The sequence below is a fragment of the Trichosurus vulpecula genome, chromosome 3, assembly GCF_011100635.1.
Source record: "Trichosurus vulpecula isolate mTriVul1 chromosome 3, mTriVul1.pri, whole genome shotgun sequence".
Lineage (NCBI taxonomy): Eukaryota > Metazoa > Chordata > Mammalia > Diprotodontia > Phalangeridae > Trichosurus > Trichosurus vulpecula.
Genome location: NC_050575.1, coordinates 376,612,387 through 376,622,479, shown reverse-complemented (window position 1 = coordinate 376,622,479; position 10,093 = coordinate 376,612,387). Strand labels below are relative to the sequence as shown.

General features: G+C 41.4%; 1 pseudogene; it reads right to left on the bottom strand.

Moving 5' to 3' along the window:
- Window positions 1–568: 568 nt before the first annotated feature.
- LOC118840705 lies at window positions 569–994 on the bottom strand (annotated as a pseudogene).
- Window positions 995–10,093: the final 9,099 nt, after the last annotated feature.

Sequence of the window (10,093 nt, the reverse complement as noted above, 5' to 3'; positions counted from 1 at the left end):
TCACAGCTGAAAGTAGCAGCATTGAAAACATTAGTTTCTCCATAGATATATGGAAACCATTTCCAAAACCTATTTTTTACATGAGAAAAATTGTACATTTTGTAATCAATAACTGAATGGTTACCATCTCTTTTTATATAATGTTTCATCTCTCTGCATATGCTTCTTCCCTCCCACTCTATCCCCAAATTTGATACAATAAATCCCCACCTCTCTAGTTTATAGTAGGGGATTATGTCAAATTATAAATATCATGAGCAATGTTTAACTATATATATAAATATAATAATGTATTGGCAGGTATCTGGTTTCAAACTAGGTTCCTAGAACATGGCAGAGTAGATGTTTCTGTTTTAAAAATAAGTGAATAAATATATGTTTTTGTGAAGGGGAGGAGACTAATCAGTAACTCGTTACTGTTCCAATTTGAACTGGATATTTGGTTCTTTTTGCTCCTTGAGGAAAAAAAGCTTTAAAAAGTTATATCCTATTTCATTAAATTATGCAGCAATCTTCTTCTTTTTACATTGTCCCCGAATTGTTTTGATGGAGATCTCTGGTCATCATATCAAGCCCAGTATTTCAGGACAGTAAGAATGATCATCACCAGCCAAAGGATACCAGCAATCAGAGCCATGATTGCCTTCATTTTGCATCCGAGCCACCACATTTGTCTTCAAAGCTGTTTAGATCTGTTGCTAAAAGCTGTTGCATTGTCTGATGAGCTTTCTAATTTGTCTTGTAGCTCCTCCAGTCTCTCTCCTCTTTCAATCACTTTTGTAATATTCTCTTGTATGACATCAATTATTTCATGTACCTGAATCTGCACATGTCTAATTTTATCATTCTGAGCTCCAAATTTTGTTCCAGATGAGCCCCTTAGGAAAAAATCCTCTTCTTCATCCGATTCTTTTTCTAAAAGCTTTCTCCTTTCGCTTTTCATGGAACCCGTGACATCACCATCATTCGGATAGCACTTGAATTTAGGAGGCATCTTTATTACTTGAAAAGTTGTTTTCTTTTCCCCAACTTTAAACAGGCAGATATGCCATCTGGGCATCAGCCAAGAGGTTTCTGGCTGCCCCTCAGAGTGAGGCTAGGATAGATTGGATAGACTGGACCGGACTGATCTGGAAGTAGGAGTGGGGAGTGAAGGGGAGGAAAGAGGAAGGAAGAAGAAAGGGGAGTAGAGGAAGGGGAAATGGCCGTGGGCATGGACCGTGTCAGCTGCTTTGCTCCTTTGCTGCCTGATGGTATCCTTGGTTTTCTTTCTAAAAATGTTTCAAACTCTTTTTTGTTCTTGAATCCATATTTTGTTCTGTATGATTAAGCTCAGATTTGCAGGATAGGTCGCCTTGGGATATATCCAGAGGTCCAATGCCTTTTGGAACACATTATTCTATTCCCTCATCATTTTTTCTAGTAGGTACAGAATAGTCTTGTGTTATTCAAATGTCTTTTCCTTTTTATGTGAAGATCTTCCTCCTGATGGCTGGCAGAACTTGTTGTTTCTGAATTGAATTGTTAAATTTAACCATTATGTATCTTCAAGTTTGCAATCTTGCTGTGGTTTTTGAGGCAATCTGTGAATTCTTTCAATTGGGATTTCATTTTCTATGATCAGAAGTTCCTGGCAATTCTCTTCTATCATTTCCTTCATTATGACATTAAGGTTTTTTGTCCTGTAGCATTCTTCTGGGAAACTTATGACCCTTAGATTGTCTCTATGCATCCTGTCTTTGAGATCCCTAAATTTTGCTTAGGTAGTGAGCATATTTTCTTTTAAATGTTTTTATTGGGATTTCTTGAGTCAAAGTCAAAATGGTAGAGTAGAGAAAGCTGAGCTCTCCCAACATTCACCTCCAAACAACTTTAAAATAATGCCTCAAATTGAATTCTGGAGGGGCAGCTAGGTGGCGCAGTGAGTAGAGCACTGGCCCTGGAGTCAGAAGGACCTGAGTTCAAATCCAGCCTCAGACACTTGAAACACTTTACTAGCTGTGTGACCTTGGGCAAGTCACTTAACCCCAATTGCCCGGCCTTCCCCCCTGCAAAAAAAAAAAAATTGAATTCTGGAGTGGCAGAACCAACAAAAGGCTAAAGTGAGACATTATTTCAGTCCAAGACAACATAGGAGGCCAGAAAGAGAGATCTGTGACATGGTGGAGCTGGCCTGGAGCCCACGTGGATGAAACATTAGTGGTGGGACTGGGTGGGGGTGACAGAAGCAGGAGTAACTTTAGGAACTCTGGATGGTGAGGGAACCTGGCATCTGGTCAGAAAGAGATTACAGGGTATCCCTATGCTAGCACTGGATGCAGGACCAAACAGTATTTGGCAGCTACATTGCCTCTATCCACTTCTGGGTCATAGTTCAAGGGTAGAAAGGAATACTTTCAGTCAAGAGGGAGTGGAAGCCCTGAAGGGCAGAATTACTTCCAGCCCCAAGGATCAGGGTCCCCAAGGAATAGTATCATTTCTGGTCCCAAGGGAGGAGAGGCCTTGAGGAGCAGTATGGATTGAAATTCCAAGGGATTATGGGCCCTTCCTGGCTAAGGACCAGATTTCAGACCAAGAGAGAAGTGTCCACACCTCTTCCCAGATCACACCACCTTGGAAGCACTAACAACTTCCAACCCCTCCAGAACTAGGTCTGAAAACAACAGTGTGAAAAAAGATTGAAGCCTGAGACAGAGGCCCTTGGTGCCACCCCCCAATTGTTTTACTGGTCCTCACACTAACATTCCTGACAAGTGGTCATCAGGCCTCTTTATGAAGACCTCCAAGGAGAGGGGATCCACTACCTGCACAGGTGGGGAGTGAAGGGGAGGAAGGAGGAAGGAATATCAAAGAGTGATATCCCTCTCCTCCCCACCCCCACTCCTTTCCACACAAAACACGCCTAGGTCTATCAGTTGATCATCACACATCATTGACTTGAGAGTTTTTATTCATCCTGCTTGACCTGCTCCGGACTCTTTCCAGCTTATTCTTGTTCTTCTTCTTATATCATGGTGCCTAGGACTGAACACGAATCTCCAGATGACGTCTGATAAGGGCAGAATACAGTAGTATTATAACTTCCCTGTTTCTGGAAGCTTATGCATAGATGGCATTAACTTTTTTGGGTACCGTAAGACCCTACTGACTCATGTTGAGCATGTAGTCCCCTAAAACCTCAGATCCTTTTCAGAACAACTGCTGTCTATCCATGCCTCCCCTATTTTATACTTGCAGAGTTGATCTTTTTAGTAGACAAGCATAAGCCTTTGTATTTATCCCTATTCAAATTCATCGTATTAGATTCAGTCCAATGCTCTAGCCTGTCAAGATCCTTTTGAATCATGACTCTATCATCTGGCATGTTAATTCTTCTCATCTTTGTGTCATTGGCAACTTTGATGGGCATGTCCTCAATGCCTTTATCCAAGTCATTGAAAAGATGTTAGAAAGCAGAAGATCAAGCACAGATCCCTAGGGCATCCCTTTGGAGACCTTGTGCCATTCTGACATTGAGTCATGAACACAACTATGATTTGAGTTCAGCCATCCAAGCTCTTTTTAAATCCATCCCATTGTACTAAGAGGTGAGTCTAACATGGAGTCTTTTGAATAAAGCCACACTGGCTGGCTCTTTATAATTACCACTGAGTTAAAGCTCAGGTTACTACAGCTTCAAGACTTGAGTTCAAATCCAGACAGACTCTTACTAGCTGTGTGACCCTGGGTAAATCATTTGACCTCAGTTTCCTCATATGTAAAATGGAGATGATAATAGCAATTTTTATGAGGATCAAATGAGATAATATTTTAAAATCCCTTTGCAAACATTATTGTTGTTGAGTTGTTCTTTTAGTTGTATCCAACTCTTTGTGACCTGATTTGGGGTTTTCTTGGCAAAGATACTGGAATGGTTTGCCATTTCCTTCTCTGGCTCATTTGACAGATGAGGAAACTGAGGCAAACAGGGTCAAGTGACTTGCCCAGGGTCACACAGCTGGTAAGTGTCTGAGGCCAGATTCAAACTCAGGAAGACTTCTCTAGGCTTGGCACTCTATCCACTTCACCACTTAACTGCCCCTAAACCTTAGAGTACTTATATAAATGGTAGCTGTTATAAATAATTTTATTATTATTTCTTCTGCCTTATTGCTAAGTAAATAGCCATATTCAAGATTCAATTGTGTCTTTGTTGTAACCAGCTGGTTTTTTACAAATGGAAGAGCATCAGTGGGGGATCAAGAGCTAGAGTGGAGAGTAAGGGTGTATATTGCCCCACAGAAAGGATACCTGAGGATTCTGAGAGAGTTTGAGTGTAGTCATGTGGTGGTGACTCTTTTCTGGGAATTTAGATCTGGCAGTGTGAGAGAGAAGTTTGGAGAGAGTGCACCACCCAGAGAGCAAGTACTGTCAAAACTCCCTATGTGAGAGGCAAAATGTGGGTGGCCACCCCAGACATCTCTTATCCATATCCCAATTAATAAAAAGTTTTGAGATGTGAAGGCACATTCCTTCCTATCCCACTTCAGAAATAATGAATATACAGCATCTTTAGGCAATAGGGACCAAATGGACAGATTCTGAATTCAGACACATCCCCAGAAAGCCATTTCCTTCTTTACCCGATTGATTGATAGATGTAGAGAATATAAAATCCTTCTTGTATTCTCTAGAGAATACAAGATCTTTCTGGAGTCCACAGAGAAATGTGCTTATTGTTTATTGATTATAAAAAGCATTTGGTTGGGTAGATCAAAATGTTGCCTTAGAGGTGCTAGTCCAACAAACCACCTCCTATACTTAGGTCAAAATCATAGGATTCTTTGACAGACATAGCAGGAGAGATAACCTTGGTCAGTGTCACTCTGATTATAAAATTATAAAGTGAAGCATAAAACAGGTTCTTTAGGGCAGGCACTGTTTTATTGGTTTTTGCTTTTGTCTTTGTCTTTTGTATTGCCAGTGCCTAGCACAGTGTCTGGCTTGTAGAAAGCATTTAATGAATGTTTGTTGATAGATTGACTACCCATCCTTGTATGTTGTTGCAAATGGAGTGAAGATAAGGATTATGGGAGTTAATCAGGTTGATGAACTTGGGAATTAGTATGCTTATAAAACTAGGAATATGCCGTATAAATGTATTCAAATATATTATAAAAGTCTAATAACCATAGTTCATGATGAAGAAATATTAATATGTATGCTGAAGCTCACACATATAAGATCACCCCAAATTGTGATGGAGAGAAAGACTGGGAGCTAGATCCTAAACTCTCATGTCTCTTCCCTGCATAGAAACTTTCAATGACTTCTCATTGACTTGGGGATAAAATACAAACTCCTCAGCGTGTTGTTTAAAGCTCTTCATGATATGGTTCTAGTCAGCCATTCCAGGCTTGTTTCCCATGATTCCCTTTCATATGTTGCAGGTTTCAGTCAAATAGGCTTACCTCCTGCTCTCTGACCTCCTCGTTCCATCTTCTGGGCCTCTATCTCTCTCTCCTCTAGCCTCCTTCCACGTCTTAGAATCCTTAGCTTCATTCAAGGTAAAATTCACCTGTCACCTCCTAAGGTAAGCCATCCTCTTGGTTGTAATTCTCTGTCCATGTACATGCTCATCTGTTGACATGTTTATCTCTCCTGTGAGAGACAGTGAGTAAAATGGAGTAAGAATGTCAGTCTTGGAGTTAGAAAGCCCCGATCTTGTCTCTGATAACTCTTAATACTCTTGTCTCTGATAACTTTTAATACTCTAATCTCAGAGCATGTGCCAATGTATTTTGGTACAGAGAGTTTCCTATACTAATCATCTCACTGAATCTGGCTCTTTCTCTTCCCTTTCTATAAAAAGAAAATAAAACCAACTTCTTGTAGAGTGTAAGTTCCTTGAGGGCAGGGAAGGTTTTGGGGTTATCTTTGTTTTCTCAGAACTTCTTATGCTGCCTTAAACACACAGTATTAGGCATTTAATAAATTCCTGTTGAACAGGATTGTATGACAATTGACAAGTAATTTCTCCTCTCTAGGTCTCATCTCTAAGTAGGGATAGTTATAACTTTGCTACTTACCTCACAGGCTTGTTATATATGAGTAAGGTGCTTTGTAGACTTTAGAGGGTTATGGAAGCGTGAGCTCTTTTCTGTTAGGACTGCATCGATGGGAATAGGCCGAATCTTTTTCATATAGTGATTAATAAAGTCTTTGAGACCTGAAGGCTGAGAGGTTTTCTCCATGGACCTCTTTAGAAAAAATATTCCTTCCCCACCTCTTTTCAGAAACACCACAGTTCGGCTTTCTTTGGCAGTGGGATCAAACGAACAGACCTCAAATGCCGGTGCATTCCCAGAGAGCTATCCGTTTCTCATCTCCGTGAGGCCTTTTATCTTTGGTGGGTCTTGTGTGCTCTAGCGGTAATGTCTCTGGTCTTTAAGAGGTGTGCATAGTTATAAGTACCTAGAGGCTTCTTTGGAACTTTTGGCTTTATTCAGGTCGTATCTGAAGTAGGGTTTCAGCTCAGTGCAAGGAGAATTTGTAAGTGGGGAGACACACACACACACACACACACACAGAGACAGATAGAGATAGATAGATAGACAGATAGAGACAGAGAGAGAGAGAGAGAGAGAGACAGAGAGAGAGAGAGAGAGAGAGAGAGAGAGAGAGAGACAGAGACAGAGAGAGAGAGAGACAGAGAAAGAGAGACAGAGAGAGACAAAGAGAGAGAGACACAGAGAGAGACACACACACACACAAAGAGACAGAGAGACAGAGAGATAGAGAGAGAGACACAGAAAGAGAGACAGAGAGCAACAGAGAGACAGATAGAGAGAGACAGAGAGACACAGAGAGACAGAGACAGAGAGGAGAGAAGAGAGAGGAGGGGGAGAGAAAGGAGAGACAGATATAGACAGAGACAGAGAGGAAGAAAGGAGAGGCAGAGAGGAGAGAGAGAGAGGACAAAGAGAGGAGGAGGGGAGAGAAAGGAGAGAGACAGAGACAGAGCTGAAGAGAGAAAAGAAAGAGATAGAGATGGAGACAGAAAGAGAGAGACAGAGAGAGAGAATGTAGAATGTTGGTGCTAGAGAGGATCTTAGAATATTAACTATTACAGATATAAGGGACCTCGAATGAATGAATAGTATAGGTACTTACTATGAGCAAAAGGGCTGGGGATACCAATAGAAGGCACTGTTTGTGCTCTCACATTCCAAAGGGAGAAGACCACAGAACACATAGAAGGTTTCAGCTACAAGTCAGATGGAAAGGTCCCATGATGCTTAGGGTACAGCCACAGAGCAGATGGTAACACCTTTTCTTTAATGCCACTTTCATTGACAAAATCATCTCAGTTTCTGATGTCTGCTAGGCATCTGGGTGATAAAATGGATAGGGAGCTGGAGCTAGAGTCAGAATGACCTGAGTTCAAGTCCTCACCCAGATACTTACTAGTTGTGTGATTCTGGGCAAGTCACTTAAGCTTTGTCTGCCTCAGTTTTCTCATCTGTAAAATGGGGATAATAATAGCAGCTGCCTCCCAAGATTGTGATGAGGATAAAACAAGAATATTTGTAAAGCACTTTGTGAAAGTAAAAGTACTTTATTTTTAATTATTGTTTATTATTGGTGTGATGTTGAATCACTTAATAGTGCTAAGAACTTATCTGGGCTGTCAATAGGCATGGTGAGGGTACCTTCAGGACCAGTTGCCTGACTGCATCTCCACAGTGATGCTTCCTAGGATGATGGCTATGGACCCTCCCCCGCCTGCCTGCCAGATGAGCCTTGAAGGAAGCTAAGGATTCTAATACAAGGGGGAGGGGCAGCGCATTCCATGCACGGAATCTATCTTGTGAAAGGTACTGAATAGGGAATTGGGGTAGAGGGGAGATGGAAGGCCCATTGAAGGAAAGCATCAAGCGATCCAATATGGCTGGGTCAGGACAATCCTGAAGGGGAGAGAATAATTAGCTCTTCTCTTTCTAGGGAGACAGATGCAGTGGGAAAAAAACACTGGACCAGGAGTCTTGACATCTGCCATCAACTTGTCATGTGACACTGAGTGATAAAGCTCTTTCCTCACAACAAGCCCTGGGAAAGAGGCAGGGCAAGTATTATTGTTCGCTTTTCACAGACGAGGAGACTGAGGCTCAGAGAAGGGAAATGATTTGCCCAAGGTCACATAGCTGGTGAGCGTGGGAGCCAGGTTATGAGCACAGGTGTCCAGAGGTCCTTTCCACTATGCCCTGTCAACTTTCTGTGAGTTTCCTCTTTTTGTGAAGCTGGGATAATTCCCTAAGTGTTGCCAGTGAGGCCAAGTGGTGGTATGGAGACAGCACAGGATTTCATATCAAAAGACCAGAGTTCAAATCTGCTACTTATTAGCTGTGGGACTTTGGGCAGGTCAGTTGCCCTCTCTGGGCCTCAGTTTCCCCATTTGTAAGATGCAGGGTGTTGGACTAATTTCTGAGGTTTCTTATGGTGTTGCATTGGATCATCCTCAGTATGTAACATGAGGATCAAATTAGACAAAGGATGGAGTACCTGGGTAGGGTCTCCATATTTTAATTGGGCAAATCCCTATAGAAATGGGAGGGAGGATTATATTACTTTGCAAAAACATTTCTAAAAATCTGCCATTCTTAAACATGGACTTTAAAGATGATTAACAAATGGAGTTAAGCATCTGGAGGACAAGGGCCCCAGCCTTCTTCTTACTAAGTTACCTCTATGAAACAAAGGGCCCTGTGGTAGGCATTAGGTTACAATCGTAAAAAGCTGTGATTGGACAGAAGGAGACCCAGGGCTTCAGCCCTCCCTCTCCCACGGTCACTGTGTCATCTTTGGAAAGTGACACACATCACCTTTCTGGGCCTCGGTTTCCACGTCTGTAAAATGAGGATAATTACATCGGTCGTACTCAGCTCACAGGGATGCTGTGAGGATGGAATGGGAGGCACTTCTGTGAATGTGGCTTGGAAAGTGAAGAGGTTTCTCAAAGATCCATTGATATTTTGGCTCCATTGTAGAGGGTGAGTCTTCATCAGCCTTCTGAGAAAGCATGCCAGTGGAAAGAGGGTTGGGCTTAGAGCTAAGAGTACCTGGGTAGGGTGTCCATATTGATGTTTTTGCTTAGTAGCTATGTGACCGTTGGCAGATCTCTTAACCTCTGTGATTCTCAGTTTTGTCATCTACAAGGCAGAACTAATAATGTGTTGGCAGCTAGGTGACGCCATAGTGCACAGTGATCCAGGACTGAAGTTAGGAAGACTCCTCTTCCTGAGTTCAAATCCTCCTCAGTCATCTACCAGCTGTGTGACCCTGGGCAAGTCACTTGACTCTGTTTGCCTCACTTTCCTCGTCTGTAAAATGAGCTAGAGAAGGAAATGGCAAACCACTCCAGTTGCCAAGAAAGCCTCAAAATGAAGTCACAAAGAGTCAGGACATGACCAAAAAATGACTAAACAATAACGTATTACCTTGGTGGTATTTCTCTTAGGGTCATAGTAGATGGTGTACATTGAAGTTCTTCACAAACCATATGAGACTAGAATAATGACAATTATCATTATTAATATCATTATTACTGTTTGCTTTTTCTTATTTTTTTTCAAAAGGGGATTAGATTGAAAAAGCCTGAGAACAGTAGCTGTATTGCTATGATTATTTTATATATTGAAGACCCAGAAAATAAAATTCTCACCACTTAAGTCCTGATACTGCCAAATGGGTCACCATCAGAAACAGTTATGATATGATTGCATATGTATAACCTATATCTGATTGCTTACCATCTCAGGGAGGGGGTAGGAAAAGATGGAGGGATAGAATTTGGGACTCAAAACTTTATTAAAATGTTTAAAAATTGTTTTAACATGTAATTGGGGAAAAATAAAATATATTAAATTTTAAAAAAATAAAAAAGAAACCATTATAATAACCAGTAGAAATGACATTATTTAATAAGGAGGCACTACCATATGTAAGGGCAAGCAAAGTGGGACTTTCTGCTGTTTTTTCTTTTGGAGTGCTCCTTAGCACTAAGGCAATCAAGTGCCTTTGATTGGGTCTTGTCTTTGTTTGAAGCAGGAGTCTT